The 17,242-nt window shown below is 42.1% G+C and overlaps 1 protein-coding gene across 4 annotated transcripts in view; it reads left to right on the plus strand.

The window, feature by feature from the left end:
- The first annotated feature begins 2,889 nt into the window (after positions 1–2,889).
- The window catches only part of LOC139405551 (speckle-type POZ protein-like A), a 45,992-nt gene continuing 31,639 nt past the window's right edge, over positions 2,890–17,242 (plus strand). For 2 of the 4 annotated variants that reach the window (XM_071147968.1, XM_071147971.1), the window contains exons 1-2: positions 2,890–3,238; positions 4,459–4,615. The gene's annotated coding sequence lies outside the window, so the exon portion shown is untranslated. Of the gene's footprint in view, positions 3,239–4,060; positions 4,141–4,458; positions 4,616–17,242 lie in introns of those variants that run through there. The other 2 variants (XM_071147969.1, XM_071147970.1) reach the window with 2 other exon arrangements.

Genomic DNA, 17,242 nt, shown 5'->3' on the forward strand with positions numbered 1-17,242 from the left:
TTGGTTGAAAACAGCAGAGGTGTATTTGCAGGGCAAGTTGGTTAGGATGTTATCTATGAGGGTGCCCGTGTTTACGGATTTGGGGTTGTACCCAGTGGGTTCATTGATAATTTGTGTGAGATTGAGGGCATCAAGCTTAGATTGTGGGACGGCCGGGGTGCTAAGCATGTCACAGTTTAGGTCAACTAACAGCACGAGCTCTGAAGATAGATGGGGGGCAATCAATTCACATATGGTGACCAGGGCACAGCTGGGGGCAGAGTGTGGTCTATAGCAAGCGGCAACGGTGAGAGACTTGTTTCTGGAAAGGTGGATATTTAAAAGTAGAAGCTCAAATTGTTTGACCTGGATAGTAAGACAGAACTCTGCAGCCTATCTCTGCAGTAGATTGCAACACCGCCCCCTTTGGCAGTTCTATCTTGTCGGAAAATGTTATACAGTGGGGCAAAAAAGTAGTTAGTCAGCCACCAATTGTGCAAGTTCTCCCACTTAAAAAGATGAGAGAGGCCTGTAATTTTCATCATAGGTACACTTCAACTATGACAGACAAAATTAGAAAATCACATTGTAGGATTTTTTATGAATTTATTTGCAAATTATGGTGGAAAATAAGTATTGACTTGACTTTTTCCACATTTTGTTAAGTTCTCAAAGATTATGGATATACTGACAGGATACATATTTCTCCACCCTAACAATGGAAGTCCAGCTCCTGGCTATCTTTTCTTTAGACTGGTGGATACATCTCATTATTGTAATCCTTTTTGAATATTCAATGAGGGTTGTTGACGTCAACCGCCTGTATTCAATGGAGAGAGATGCTATTCTACTAGCCTCATTCCATCTCGAGACAATTCCAATATAAAGTGTTTTTTCTCAAAGTTGCCAGGATGTCACGTGTCCTACTTATTTCAGTACACTCGTAACAACTTAAGCATTACGAAACTTATGTTCGATCAAATAAACCTCACGTAGCAAATAAGCCATACATTTTTTTCATTGACCAAATTCAACAATATCTCATTGACCTCCATACAAAAACTCCTTGCTTGGAAGGCCAAACAACGAAAACACGCCACCTGCTGGAGGGAGATATATTTTCCCACAAGTTGGGCCTCTTCTTCCTCTCTCTAGTTCTGTGTGATAGCCACATTAGCAGCTAAGTAGCATTTCATTTGTGGCTAATATATTGATAAAGGTTACCTTGTCCAAGAGAGATTTACACAATTATCAAAATGTTACGCCAGGGTAAGCCTACACGAAACACAGCACTTATTTTAAGTGTTTCTAAACTCCCCTATGGGAAAAACGAATGGTGGATAAACGATTGGAACCATTTTCCTGTTTGACCACTAGGTTTTATGGGTATTATGACACCTTCACTGTGGGGCTCTATTGGGTTAACCCTCTGTTGACCAATCACCAACTAAGGGGCTTAAAACTTTGGCTACCGACTTCAGTATGCCTCAAAAAATGTTTTGGGAAATGCCGAAAAAAACCTTGCAGAAGACCAAAATTCACAAAATGTTGTTATAATATAGTGTATGCACAAACTGTTTGGGATGCGAAGCATGCGAACGCCTGGTTATCACAGGCCTACAGGGTGTCATTTTACTGTATTGTTTCTGAGCGGCTTATGCAGCGTTCAAACCAACTGGGAGCTCAGAAATCGGAAATCTCCAACTTCTGATTTCAGTGCAGTCAAATAAACGGCGAACTCGGAAAAAACAAGGGCCGCCTTGGAAAAATAGTTTTGATCGGTCTTTCAAAACGTAATTCCAAGTCGGAAACTCTGGCATCTTTCTAGAGCTCCGACTTTCCAACATGACGTCATGATTTCACCTCGTTAATTCTGAGTTCCAAGTTGTCTTGAAAGCGGCATTACCCAATCTGCTTCCTGTTCACTATGCGAGTGATGTCAGAGGGAGAGAGAAGGAGATAAAAGAAAGGAGGGCTGCGTGCAAACAAAGCACAGTTAGGGATTCCAATCCAATAAACTGGACTTATTTTGTTTGCCAGTAAAATAACCACTAGAAGACACTTAAAATTTGAAGGAATGTTGTCGCTCCAACTCATAGTAGTACTTTCACAAGACTAGAGTATTTACCTGCAGGTCCCTCATTCTTTAATGCTTGTAACATTTTAGGCTACAAACACATTGAACAATAGAGTGATGCCAGTGGTGTAAAATACCTAAGTAAAAATACTTTGAAAAACTACTTAAGCCGTTTTTGGGGTATCTGTACTTTACTTTACTATTTTTAAATTTTTGACAACTTTTACTTTTACTTCACTAAATTCCTGAAGAAAATAATGTACTTTTTACTTTTTACATACATTTGACAGGAAAACAGTCCAATTCACACACCTATCAAGAGAACATCCCTTGTCCTCTAATGCCTCTGATCTGGCAGACTCAGTTAACACAAATACTATGGCCTATTTATTGCCTAACCTCCTTACTCCATTTGCACACACTGTATATAGATTTTTCTATTGTGTTATTGACTGTATTTTTGTTTATCCCATGTGTAACTGTTGTTTTTTGTGGCACTGCTTTTCTTTATCTTGGCCAGGTCGCAGTTGTAAACTTGTTCTCAACTGGCATACCTGGTTAAATAAAGGTGAAATATATATATATATATCTTTTTTTTTTTAAATATGACAAATTAGTCATTTTCCCTCCACTGAGTGATGCCGCGTTCAAAACAACTGGTAACTCTGATATCTCCGAATTCCGACTTCAGTGCGTCCAAAACTATTGGGAACTCGGAAAAAGCGAAATCCGACTGGGAAAAAATTGATTTGAACGGTCGGTCATCCAACTCGGAATTCCATCTCGGGAACTCTGGTCTCTTTCTTGAGCTCCAACTTTCCGACCTGAAGAACACCGACGTCATGACTTGACCTTGTATTGTTCCGAGTGGCCAGTTGTTTTGAAAGCGGCACGAGGGCTGAGCAGGCTAAAACACACCACAGAAATCACCTGCAGATGACACCAGGAAGTTTGCCATTTCCGCGCACGCGTTGTCTGCAGGGAGAAGCTAGCTGATCTGCCGCCACCACACAAAGCTACAACTAGCCTAGCATGGTAGACTTTGAAAAACATATAGCTATAAATCTTGCGTATCTAGAATGTTTCAAACGCAGTTTTACATTGTTTAGCAAAAATAACTGATGGTGAAATGAACGGCTGAGATACGATTCGTTGCATTTAGTGGAAGCATGGAAATGAAAGGTTCGTAGTAAAAAAAAAAAATATTTTTTCCCATTTCCCCTAGCTAGCTAACCTTTTCCATTAGAATAAGCATTTCGTTGGACCCTAACCATAAAACATTATTATCGAACCAGTCGTGTTGTTCAGTTACCAATCATTGTGTTTGCATTTGAGCATCTGTAACTAGTGTACCAATGGTGGTTGGTACCAGTGTTTCCCAGAATGTGCTGAGGCGCCTTTGTTTCGAAGCCTGATTTTGACCAATCAGATTAACAGTGATTTTAAAGCTGCTGTTAGCTAGCCAGGCCTGGTCAAACATAACAACAGTGATTTTAAAGCTGCTTTTAGCTAGCCAGGCCTGGTCAAACAGCCAGCGTTAGCTAACGCGGCTAACTACACTTCCCAGTTGGCCATTAGTTGTGCCACCGTGTTATTGTTAACGTTAAGTTAGTCAACCAGTTATTTAGTTGGAGTTTTGATAGCTATCTCGCAGAGGAATCAACTATTTTCGACGTGAGCTAGCGTGCTATGCTACAGTACATAGTCATAGTACAGCTTCGCCAGTTTACCAAACATTTATCAAGCTAGCTAGTTTAACTAGTTTAGAGGGCAGTCTAGATAGCTATTTTGAATCTAGCTAATTTAACGTTAGCTAGCCAACACAAACCACCGATAAAGATGACATCTTCTGGCTGCATATTGTCATATTGTACGTTTGTCCTAAAACAAAAGGATGAACAAAGATAAACTATCCGGCTATATTGTTAGCTGACATGTCAGTAAGGACAAGAGACCGGTCCTTAGCTGGCTAGCTACTTTTGTTTGGAAGATGTGGCACTTATAAAGCAAACTATTTCTCACTGTTCACCAACTGACATTCATAAAAGCTTTTAGCTACAATTATGTTTTATGTGGGATCCCAGGTAAACATTAAGTGAACATTTTGAGAGCTAACATCCAGGAACTTTAGCTAGCTAGCTTGCTCCAAAACATCAGACTACAGCTGTGTCATTTGACAAGTCCTACATGCTTCTAAGAGATATGACAAGATATATGGAATATAAATATCTTATTCTGCCATTATTTATGTTGGTTATTATCAGGGTGTTGGTTGATCTGTAGCCATGTCAGGACACTGCTGCTTTTTCAAAGTAACTTATTTTTCAGGCCCAGATGACAAAAGGGTTTATTTTTTATTTGTCCCAACAAGTGTCTAATTGTTGGTTATGTTCTTTCCTCAGAGTGGGATCTCCAGACAGCACCATGAAGCAGTCAGTGATAACCTAGGTCCAAGGGAACTCTGATCTCTAACCATTACTTTGATCACCCGTCCTGAGGTGCGTACATGGGATTCCCATCAATAGCATGAAATATAAGCATTCCTATCAACATCTGCTGGTGAGTACAGTACAAGTTCGAAAGGTCTGTTTTCTTACCAACTTAACGCCATGATAGAAACGTAGTGGATATGTTACAATGCATATCAAGTTATTCATAGTCTGGTGGATTTTGTATTATATCATCACCAGTCTACATATGAAGGGTTGGGGATGATGGGTGTGTTTTGTTGTCCTCACCAGTCTAAATAAGAAGGATTAGGGATGATGGGTGTGTTTTGGTGTCCTCACCAGTCTAAATAAGATGATGGGTGTGTTTTGTTGTCCTCACCAGTCTTAATTAGAATAGTATGCCTGGGCAAATAAGAAGCAAGCAGAAGTTTGAAAGTTTCAGTTGTCACAGGGCAGCTCAACATCAGTGTTGTCTTCCAGAGCTGTTGAGACATGAAACACAGCTAGATGATGACGAGACTGTTGAGACGAGACTGTTGAGACGAGACTGTTGAGACGAGACTGTTGAGACGGGGCTAGTGTTGTCGCCACACCGGCAGTCATGAGTCACTGGTGTCAAATTCCACTTGACCGTTAACTAGGATTCTCCAAAACTGCACTCTGATGGTCATTATTAGCCTACCAAATGTACTGACATCATTGCAAATGCAGAGACACAGAGGTTCTTCGGTTTATAGTAAATCTATGAAGTTGATGCTAGATAGCAAACAATGCCCGAAAAGCCTTTGTGCAAACAAACTTACAGAAGTAATCAAGGCACTCTCATATAGTGGAAAAATTTAAAAGCCTATATGTTTTACGGCTTATGCATGGCAAGAATACAAATTAAAGAACACAGACGTGTTGTGTCTACAACAGCCTTCATCAGGGTGTCAAAGAATAGGGGTGGACAAAGTATTCACACTCCCTGGCTTTTTCCACATTTTGTTACAAGGTGGGATTAAAATAGATTTAATTGTAAAACAAATTAATAATTGAACGATCAACACAATACTATGTAGTGAAAGTGGAAGAAAAATTCTAAAATGTATTAAATATTTATGAAATATATAACGCTAATATCTTGATTACATAATTATTCCTACCCCTGAGTCAATACCTGTTAGAATCACCGTTGGCAGCGATTACAGCTGTGAGTCTTTCTGGGTAAGTCTCTAAGAACTTTGCACATCTGGATTGTACTATATCGGCACATTATTCTTTAAAAAATATTCAGGCTCTGTCATTGCTAGGTGGCCATTTTCAAGTCTTGCCATAGATTTTCACGCCAGTTTAAGTCTAAACCGTAACTAGGCAACTCAGGAACATTCAACGCCATCTTGGCAATCAACTCCAGGGTATATTTGGCATTGTGTTTTAGGTTATTGTCCTGCTGTAAGGTGAATTTGTTTCCCAGTGTTTGTTGGAGTGCAGAATGAACCAGGTTGTACTCTAGGATTTTGCCCTAGCTTAGCTCTATTCCATTTATTTTTATCCTAAAAATCTCCCTAGTCCTTTTCCGATGACGAACATACCCATAATATAACGCAACCACCACCGTGCTTGAAAATATAGAGTGTGGTGCGAAGTGATGTGTTGGATTTGCCCCAAACATAATATTTATTCAGGACATAGTTCATTTCTTTGCCACATTTTTTGCAGTTTTACTTTAGTGCCTTGTTGCAAACAGGAGGCATGTTTTGGAATATTTGTGTTCTGTACAGGCTTCCTTCTTTTCACTCTGTCAATTAGGTTAGTATTGTGGAGTAATGTTGTTGATCCATCCTCTGTTTTCTCCTATCACAGCCATTGAACTCTGTTTTAAAGTCACCATTGGCCTCATGGTGAAATCCCTGAGTGGTTTCCTTCCTCTTTGGCAACTGAGTTAGGAATGAAACCTGTGTCTTTGTAGTGACTGGATGTATTGATACCCCATCCAAAATGTAATTAATAACTTCACCATGCTTGAGTAGCCTGGCCGGTAGGAGGGTAGCCTGGCCGGTAGGAGCTTTGGACCAGTAACCGAAAGGTTGCTGGATCGAATCCCCAAGCTCACAAGACAAAAATCTGCCGTTCTGCCCCTGAGCAAGGCAGTTAAGCCACTGTTCCCCTGAGCAAAGCAGTTAAGTCACTGTTCCCCTGAGCAAGGCAGTTAAGCCACTGTTCCCCGGGCGCCATTGACGTGGATGTTGATTGCAAGGCAGCCCCCCGCACCTCTCAGAGGGGTTGGGTTAAATGTGGAAGACACATTTCAGTTGAATGAATTCAGTTGTACAACTGACTAGGTATCCTCGTTTCCCAAAGGGATATTCAATGTCTACTTTAAAAAAAAATATATACATTTTATACACATTTACCAATCGGTGTGCTTTGTGAGGCATTGGAAAACCTCCCTGGTCTTTGTGGTTGAATCTGTTAGAAATTCACTGCTTGACTGTGGGACCTTACAATTATCTTTATGTGTGGTAGTCATTCAAAAATCATGTTCAACGCTATCAAAATGTAATTTATTTATGTAGCCCTTCGCACATCAGCTGATATCTCAAAGTGCTGTACAGAAACCCAGCCTAAAACCCCAAACAGCAAGCAATGCAGGTGTAGAAGCACGGTAGCTAGGAAAAACTCCCTAGAAAGGCCAAAACCTAGGAAGAAACCTAGAGAGGAACCAGGCTATGAGGGGTGGCCAGTCCTCTTCTGGCTGTGCCGGGTGGAGATAATAACAGAACATGGCCAAGGTGTTCAAATGTTCATAAATGACCAGCAGGGTCAAATAATAATAATCACAGTAGTTGTCGAGGGTGCAGCAAGTCAGGTGCTATTGCTTTTCATTTTTAATTAATTTGTAAAAATGTGTAAACATAATTCCACTTTGACAATAAGGGGTATTTGTGTTACTAGCCTACACACCTCAATTTCATCCATTTTTATTTTCAGCCCATAACACAACATTTGGAGAAGTCAAGTGGTGTGAATACTTTCTGAAGGCACTGTATATCCCAACTCTCACAGGAATTGACTCAATTCATTACCATATATATCTGATAAAGTGAAAAAACACATTCAAGATAAACAAAATAATAGGGATCGTCAACAGGGGCATTGCGTGTTGTGTTCCATGTCATGCTAGTGTAGTTGCATTTTATACCACGTCTATAATTTAACGCATTTGCCACTAGAAATGTGTTAATTTGTACGTAGAAGTAGCTTGCAAGTTTACTAGATAGCTACAGTAGTTGCTGTGTAAACCAGACTTTTTAGTATAGCAAACCAAACCATCAGTCCTAGCTTGCCATTATGAAAATCAAATTCAACAATGGGTTAGGGCTAACTCTAACCCAATGCCAATAATGTTTTCAATTTGAATTTTACTTTCAAAAGCAGCTCAAACATAGAAATGGAAAACTGATCTGACTGGTGCAGGATAATGGTCCATTCAAAATCCAAACAAATTTCACACTTATATTATTTTGTATATGGAAAGACAAGATTTAATTGAGAATATTCTGATGGATGAAAATATTATCTCGTGAATAATGCCCAGCGGGTGCAGTCTAAGGCAAGAAACAGTTCATGCATTTTTTTTGCCACTTCTTCAAATCATAGTCGCATGCATTATGTAGTCTAGCCCATAGACCTATATGTTTTGATACGGTTGGTATCGCTACTAAAGTGGCCAAATCTGCAAAGGTAGCTTATAGGCCCAAGACGTCTCGGTTTTGTTCACCTGCGTTAGAATACCTCATGATAAGCTGTAGACCACACTATTTACCTAGAGTTTTATTTATCTGTATTTTCCGTAGTAATCTAAAAGGCCATAAGCAAACAAGAAAATGCTCCTAGTGGCCAGTGACTGTAATGCAGGGAAACTTATTTTTTTTTTAACCTAATTTCTACCACATGTGCAACCAGAGAGGGAAAAATAGACCACCTTTCCTCCACACACAGCGATGCATACAAAGATCGCCCTACATTTGGCAAATCTGACCATAATTCTATCCTTCTGATTTCTGCAAAAACTAAAGCAGGAAGTACCAGTGACTCGGTAGTCAGATGACGCAGATGCTAAGCTACAGAACTATTTTGCTAGCACAGACTGGAATATGTTCCGGGACTCATCAGATGGCATTGAGGAATACACCACATCAGTCATTGGCTTCATCAGTAAGTGCATTGATGACGTTGTCCCCACAGTGACCGTACGTACAGTTGAAGTTAACATACATCTTAGCCAAATCCATTTAAACTCAGTTTTTCACAATTCCTGATATTTAATCCTAGTAAAAATTCCCTGCCTTAGGTTAGTTAGGATCACCACTTTATTTAAAAAATGTGAAATGTCAGAATAATAGTGATTTATTTCAGCTTTTATTTATTTCTCCACATTCCCAGTGTTTCAGTAGTTTACATGCACTCGATTAGTATTTGGTAGCATTGCCTTTAAATTGTTTAACTTGGGTCAAACGTTTCAGGTAGCCTTCCTCAAGCTTCCAACAATAAGTTGGGTGCATTTTGGCCCATTCCTCCTGACAGAGCTGGTGTAAATGAGTCAGGTTTGTAGGCCTCCTTGCTCACGCACACTTTTTTAGTTCTGCCCACAATTGTTCTATATTATTGAGATCAGGGCTTTGTGATGTCCACTCCAATACCTTGACTTTGTTGTCCTTTTGGTAGTATGCTTGGGGTCATTGTCCATTTGGAAGACCCATTTGCGACCAAGCTTTAACTTCCTGTCTTGAGATGTGGATATGTTGAAGCAACATCATTTTCCTGCCACATGATGCCATCTATTTTGTGAAGTGCACAAGTCCCTCCTGCAGCAAAACATCCCCAAAACATGATGCTGCCACCCCCATGCTTCACGGTTGGGATGGTGTTCTTCGGGTTGTAAGCCTCCCCCTTTTTCCTCTAAACATAACGATGGTCATTATGGCCAAACAGTTCTATTTTTGTTTCAACAGACCAGAGGACATTTCTCCAAAAAGTGCGATCTTTGTCCCCATGTGCAGTTGCGAACTGTAGTCGGGCTGTTTTGTGGCGTTTTTGGAGAAGTGGCTTCTTCCTTGCTGTGCAGCCTTTCAGGTTATGTCGAAAAATACTTGTTTTACTGTGGATATAGACACTTTTGTACCCGTTTCCTCCAGCATCTTCACAAGGTCCGTTGCTGCTGTTCTGGGATTACTCTGGGAGACAGAACGCGTCTCCTTCCTGAGCGGTTTGACGGCTGGGTGGTCCCATGGTGTTTATACTTGCGTACTATTGTTTGTACAGATGAACGTGTTACCTTCGGGTGTTGAGAAAATGCTCCCAAGGATGAACCAGACTTGCGGAGGTCTATAAAAAAAAATCTGAAGTCTTTGTTTATTTATTTTGATTTTCTCTGGGAGACAGAACGCGCCTCCTTCCTGAGCGGTTTGACGGCTGGGTGGTCCCATGGTGTTTATACTTGCGTACTATTGTTTGTACAGATGAACGTGTTACCTTCAGGTGTTGAGAAATTGCTCCCAAGGATGAACCAGACTTGCGGAGGTCTATAAAAAAAAATCTGAAGTCTTTGTTTATTTATTTTGATTTTCATATGATGTCAAGCAAAGAGGCACTGAGTTTGAAGGTAGGCCTTGAAATACACTGCTCAAAAAAATAAAGGGAACACTTAAACAACACAATGTAACTCCAAGTCCATCACACTTCTGTGAAATCAAACTGTCCACTTGGGAAGCAACACTGATTGACAATACATTTCACATGCTGTTGTGCAAATGGAATAGACAACAGGTGGAAATTATAGGCAATTAGCAAGACACCCCCAATAAAGGAGTGGTTCTGCAGGTGGTGACCACAGACCACTTCTCAGTTCCTATGCTTCCTGGCTGATGTTTTGGTCACTTTTGAATGCTGGCGGTGCTTTCACTCTAGTGGTAGCATGAGACGGAGTCTACAACCCACACAAGTGGCTCAGGTAGTGCAGCTCATCCAGGATGGCACATCAAATCAAATGTATTTATATAGGCCTTCCTACATCAGCTGATATCTCAGTGCTGTACAGAAACCCAGCCTAAAACCCCAAACAGCAAGCAATGCAGGTGTAGAAGCACGGTGGCTAGGAAAAACTCCCTAGAAAGGCCAAAACCTAGGAAGAAACCTAGAGAGGAACCAGGCTATGTGAGGTGGCCAGTCCTCTTCTGGCTGTGCCGGGTGGAGATTATAACAGAACATGGCCAAGATGCTGAATGCATCACATGAATGCGAGCTGTGGCAAGAAGGTTTGCTGTGTCTCTCAGCGTAGTGTCCAGAGCATGGAGGCGCTACCAGGAGACAGGCCAGTACGTCAGGAGACGTGGAGGAGGCCGTAGGGGGGCAACAACCCAGCAGCAGGACCGCTACCTCCGCCTTTGTGCAAGGATGAGCAGGAGGAGCACTGCTAGAGCCCTGCAAAATGACCTCCAGCAGGCCACAAATGTGCATGTGTCTGCTCAAACGGTCAGAAACAGACTCCATGAGGGTGGTATGAGGGCCCGACGTCTACAGGTGGGGGTTGTGCTTACAGCCCAACACCGTGCAGGACGTTTAGCATTTGCCAGAGAACACCAAGATTGGCAAATTCACCACTGGCGCACTGTGCTCTTCACAGATGAAAGCAGGGTCACACTGAGCACATGTGACAGACGTGACAGTCTGGAGACGCCGTGGAGAACGTTCTGCTGCCTGCAACATCCTCCAGCATGACCGGTTTGGCGGTGGGTCAGTCATGGTGTGGGGTGGCTTTTCTTTGGGGGGCCGCACAGCCCTCCATGTGCTCGCCAGAGGTAGCCTGACTGCCATTAGGTACTGAGATGAGATCCTCAGACCCCTTGTGTGACCATATGCTGGTGCGGTTGGCCCTGGGTTCCTCTTAATGCAAGACAATGCTAGACCTCATGTGGCTGGAGTGTGTCAGCAGTTCCTGCAAGAGGAAGGCATTGATGCTATGGACTGGCCCGCCCGTTCCCCATACCTGAATCCAATTGAGCACATCTGGGACATCATGTCTTGCTCCATCCACCAACGCAACGTGGCGTTGCACCACAGACTGTCCAGGAGTTGGCGGATGCTTTAGTCCAGGTCTGGGAGGAGATCCCTCAGGAGACCATCCGCCACCTCATCTGGAGCATGCCCAGGCGTTATAGGGAGGTCATACAGGCACGTGGATGCCACACACACTACTGAGCCTCATTTTGACTTGTTTTAAGGACATTACATCAATTTGGATCAGCCTGTAGTGGGGTTTTTCACTTTCATTTTAAGTGTGACTCCAAATCCAGACCTCCATGGGTTGATAAGTTTGATTTCCATGGATCATTTTTGTGATTTTTGTTGTCAGCACATTCAACTATGTAAAGAAAAGTATTTAACCTGTAGTGACGCCTAGCCCGTGAACGGGACGGTATCATCATCTGATACTAATTAGCATAACACAACGGACATAAATCTTCCTAGAAAATCTTCCTATTCGTGAAAATCACAAGCAAAATATTTTGGAACACGGCTTAGCCTTTTTTAAATCACCCTGTCATCTCAGATTTTCAAAATATGCTTTACAGCCAATGCTAGACAAGCATTTGTGTAAGTTTATCATAGCCTAGCATAGCATTATGCCTTGCTAGCAGCAGGTAAACTTGTCACGGAAATCAGGAAAGCAATCAAATTAAATCGTTTACCTTTGATGAACTTCGGATGTTTTCACTCACGAGACTCCCAGGTAGACAGCCAAAGTAGATTTTTCCCCAAAATATTATTTTTGTAGGCGAAATAGCTCCGTTTGTTCTTCACGTTTGGCTGAGAAATCGCCCGGAAATTGCGGTCACCACAACGCCGAAAAATATTCCAAATTAGCTCCATAATATCGACAGAAACATGGCAAACGTTGTTTAGAATCCACCCTCAAGGTGTTTTTCTAATATCTATTCGATAATATATCCGTCGGGACAATAATTTTTTCTCTAGGACCGATTGGAGTAATGGCTACCTCTGCACTTTACGAGAGAATCTCTCTCGGAGCCACCATGTGACCACTTACGCAATGTGCCCCCGATACGGCTATTCTTCAACAGAAATGCGTAAAACTACGTCACAATGCTGTAGACACCTTGGGGAATACGTAGAAAGCGTAACTCGTTGATGGTACATTCACAGCCATATAGGGAGTCACGCAGCGCTTTCAAAACCTGGGGCACTTCCGGATTGGATTTTTCTCAGGCTTTCGCCTGCAACATCAGTTCTGTTATACTCACAGACAATATCTTTACAGTTTTGGAAACGTTAGTGTTTTCTATCAAAAGCCGTCAATTATATGCATATTCTAGCATCTTTTCCTGACAAAATATCCTGTTTAAAACGGGAACATTTTTTTTTCAAAAAATAAAATACTGCCCCCTAACACCAAGAGGTTAATAAGAATATTTCATTCATTTAGATCTAGGATGTGTTATTTTAGTGTTCCCTTTATTTTTTTGAGCAGTGTACATCCACAGGTATACCTCCAATTGACTCAAATGATGTCAATTAGCTTATCAGAAGCTTCTAAAGCCATGACATAATTTTCTGGAATTTTCCAAGCTGTTTAAAGGCACCGTGAACTGAGTGTATGTAAACTTCTGACCCACTGGAATCGTGATAGATGATTTCACTTAAAATTCACTGTGTCTAAGCAATTGTTGGAAAAATTACTTGTAGATGTCCTAACCGACTTAACAAACTATAGTTTTGGCAACAAGACATTTGTGGAGTGGTTGAAAAACGAGTTTTAATGACTCCAACGTAAGTGTATGTAAACTTCTGACTTCAACTGTACACCAACCAAAAGCCATGGATTACAGGCAACATCTGCATTGAGCTAAAGGATAGAGCTGCCACTTTCAAGGATTGTGACACTAACCTGGATGCTTATAAGAAATCCCACTATGCCCTCCGATAAACCATCAAACAGCGTCAATACATAACTAAGATTGAATACTACTACACCGGCTCTAATGCTCACTGGTTGTGGCAGGGCTTGCAAACTATTACGGGCTACAAAGGGAAGCCCAGCCGCCAGCTGCCCAGTGACATGAGCCTGCCAGAGGAGCTAAACTATTTCTATGCGTGCTTCAAGGCATGCATTGGCCAACAAGCTGTTCCAGACTACTATGTGATCACGGTCTCCATAGCAGACATGAATAAGACCTTTAAACAGGTCAACATTCACAAGGCCGCAGGGCCAGACGCATTACCAGGACATGCACTCAGAGCATGCATGGCAAACGTTGTTTAGAATCCACCCTCAAGGTGTTTTTCTAATATCTATTCGATAATATATCCGTCGGGACAATAATTTTTTCTCTAGGACCGATTGGAGTAATGGCTACCTCTGCACTTTACGAGAGAATCTCTCTCGGAGCCACCATGTGACCACTTACGCAATGTGCCCCCGATACGGCTATTCTTCAACAGAAATGCGTAAAACTACGTCACAATGCTGTAGACACCTTGGGGAATACGTAGAAAGCGTAACTCGTTGATGGTACATTCACAGCCATATAGGGAGTCACGCAGCGCTTTCAAAACCTGGGGCACTTCCGGATTGGATTTTTCTCAGGCTTTCGCCTGCAACATCAGTTCTGTTATACTCACAGACAATATCTTTACAGTTTTGGAAACGTTAGTGTTTTCTATCAAAAGCCGTCAATTATATGCATATTCTAGCATCTTTTCCTGACAAAATATCCTGTTTAAAACGGGAACATTTTTTTTTCAAAAAATAAAATACTGCCCCCTAACACCAAGAGGTTAATAAGAATATTTCATTCATTCAGATCTAGGATGTGTTATTTTAGTGTTCCCTTTATTTTTTTGAGCAGTGTACATCCACAGGTATACCTCCAATTGACTCAAATGATGTCAATTAGCTTATCAGAAGCTTCTAAAGCCATGACATAATTTTCTGGAATTTTCCAAGCTGTTTAAAGGCACCGTGAACTGAGTGTATGTAAACTTCTGACCCACTGGAATCGTGATAGATGATTTCACTTAAAATTCACTGTGTCTAAGCAATTGTTGGAAAAATTACTTGTAGATGTCCTAACCGACTTAACAAACTATAGTTTTGGCAACAAGACATTTGTGGAGTGGTTGAAAAACGAGTTTTAATGACTCCAACGTAAGTGTATGTAAACTTCTGACTTCAACTGTACACCAACCAAAAGCCATGGATTACAGGCAACATCTGCATTGAGCTAAAGGATAGAGCTGCCACTTTCAAGGATTGTGACACTAACCTGGATGCTTATAAGAAATCCCACTATGCCCTCCGATAAACCATCAAACAGCGTCAATACATAACTAAGATTGAATACTACTACACCGGCTCTAATGCTCACTGGTTGTGGCAGGGCTTGCAAACTATTACGGGCTACAAAGGGAAGCCCAGCCGCCAGCTGCCCAGTGACATGAGCCTGCCAGAGGAGCTAAACTATTTCTATGCGTGCTTCAAGGCATGCATTGGCCAACAAGCTGTTCCAGACTACTATGTGATCACGGTCTCCATAGCAGACATGAATAAGACCTTTAAACAGGTCAACATTCACAAGGCCGCAGGGCCAGACGCATTACCAGGACATGCACTCAGAGCATGCGCGGACAAACTTGCAGGTGTCTTTACTGACATTTTCAAGCTGTCCCTGACCGAGTCTGTAATATGTTTCAAAAAGATCACCATAGTCTTTGTGCCCAATTACTACCGACCTGTAGCACTCACGTCTGTAGCCATGAAGTGCTTTGAAATGCTGGTGTTGGCTCACATCATCGGCATTATCTCAAACACTAGACCAATTCTAATTCGCATACCAACCCAACAGATCCACGGATGATGTAATCTCTATTGCACTCCACACTGCCCTTTCCCACCTGGACAAAAGGAACACCTGCGTCAGAATGCTGTTCATTGACTACAGCTCAGCGTTCAACACCATAGTGACCTCGACTCATCACTAAGCTAAGGACCCTAGGACTAAACACCTCCCTCTGCAATTGGATCCTGGATTTCCTGACGGGCTTCCCCAAGGTGGGAAGGGTAGGCAACATCTGCCACACTGATCCGCAACACGGGGGCCCCTCGGATGTGTGCTCAGTCCCCTCATGTACTCCCTTTTCACCCACGACTTTGTGGCCAAACACGACTCCAACATCATTATCTGTGATCAAGCCTGAGACAGCCTATAGGGAGTTCAGAGACCTGGCAGTGTGGTGCCAGGACAACAACTTCTCCCTCAAGGTGATCAAGACAAAGGCTGATTGTGGACAACTGGAAATGGATGGCTGAGCATGCCACCATTCACATTGACGGGGCTGCAGTAGAGCAGGTCGAGAGCTTCAAGTTCCTTGGTGTCCACATCACCAACAAACTACCAGGTCGACGATTAATGGGAATGGACGATTAATTAGGGCCGATTTCAAGTTTTCATAACAATCGGAAATCGGTATTTTTGGGCGCCGATTTTTATTTATTTTTTTATTTTATTTTACACCTTTATTTAATCTTTATTTAACTAGGCAAGTCAGTTAAGAACACATTCTTATTTTCAATGACGGCCTAGAAACGGTGGGTTAAATCAAATCAAATCAAATTTTATTTGTCACATACACATGGTTAGCAGATGTTAATGCGAGTGTAGCGAAATGCTTGTGCTTCTAGTTCCGACAATGCAGTAATAACAAGTAATCTAACTAACAATTCCAAAACTACTGTCTTGTACACAGTGTAAGGGGATAAAGAATATGTACATAAGGATATATGAATGAGTGATGGTACAGAGCAGCATAGGCAAGATACAGTAGATGGTATCGGGTACAGTATGTACAAATGAGATGAGTATGTAAACAAAGTGGCATAGTATAGTATAAAGTGGCTAGTGATACATGTATTACATAAGGATACCGTCGATGATATAGAGTACAGTATATACGTATGCATATGAGATGAATAATGTAGGGTAAGTAACATTTATATAAGGTAGCATTGTTTAAAGTGGCTAGTGATATATTTACATCATTTCCCATCAATTCCCATTATTAAAGTGGCTGGAGTTGAGTCAGTGTCAGTGTGTTGGCAGCAGCCACTCAGTGTTAGTGGTGGCTGTTTAACAGTCTGATGGCCTTGAGATAGAAGCTGTTTTTCAGTCTCTCGGTCCCAGCTTTGATGCACCTGTACTGACCTCGCCTTCTGGATGATAGCGGGGTGAACAGGCAGTGGCTCGGGTGGTTGATGTCCTTGATGATCTTTATGGCCTTCCTGTGACATCGGGTGGTGTAGGTGTCCTGGAGGGCAGGTAGTTTGCCCCCGGTGATGCGTTGTGCAGACCTCACTACCCTCTGGAGAGCCTTACGGTTGAGGGCGGTGCAGTTGCCATACCAGGCGGTGATACAGCCCGCCAGGATGCTCTCGATTGTGCATCTGTAGAAGTTTGTGAGTGCTTTTGGTGACAAGCCGAATTTCTTCAGCCTCCTGAGGTTGAAGAGGCGCTGCTGCGCCTTCTTCACGATGCTGTCTGTGTGAGTGGACCAATTCAGTTTGTCTGTGATGTGTATGCCGAGGAACTTAAAACTTGCTACCCTCTCCACTACTGTTCCATCGATGTGGATAGGGGGGTGTTCCCTCTGCTGTTTCCTGAAGTCCACAATCATCTCC

The sequence above is a fragment of the Oncorhynchus clarkii genome, chromosome 3 (genome assembly GCF_045791955.1).
Source record: "Oncorhynchus clarkii lewisi isolate Uvic-CL-2024 chromosome 3, UVic_Ocla_1.0, whole genome shotgun sequence".
Lineage (NCBI taxonomy): Eukaryota > Metazoa > Chordata > Actinopteri > Salmoniformes > Salmonidae > Oncorhynchus > Oncorhynchus clarkii.